The sequence below is a fragment of the Neophocaena asiaeorientalis genome, unplaced genomic scaffold (assembly GCF_003031525.2).
Source record: "Neophocaena asiaeorientalis asiaeorientalis breed wild unplaced genomic scaffold, Neophocaena_asiaeorientalis_V1.1 scaffold1194, whole genome shotgun sequence".
Classification (NCBI taxonomy): domain Eukaryota; kingdom Metazoa; phylum Chordata; class Mammalia; order Artiodactyla; family Phocoenidae; genus Neophocaena; species Neophocaena asiaeorientalis.
The window spans coordinates 27,410-27,743 of NW_020173782.1; positions in this window are offsets into that span (position 1 = coordinate 27,410).

Below are 334 nucleotides of genomic sequence, written 5' to 3' on the forward strand. Positions count from 1 at the left end.
GTGACACATCCTCTTCTTTAGCAGGTAGCATCTTGGCAACTGCTGCAGAAAGTCCAGCAGAGCCCCACTCACACTGGGACACCCACAAAGCCGTGGCCTCTCACTCCCTCCCACCAGCCCAGCCCCGAGACGGCTGACAGGGCAGAGAATATGGCGTCAGGCGCAGCTGCAGGGGATCTTGCTGCCTGGAGCGTTCTTTATATTCACCTCAACCCAGGCACACCTGGGGAGGGCTGGCCGGCACAGTCAGGCTTCCCAGGCCAGCCAATAATCACCCCTCAGGGGCTCACAGTTGCAGAAAATGGAACTTGCTGAATTGGCCAGGTCCAAGGAA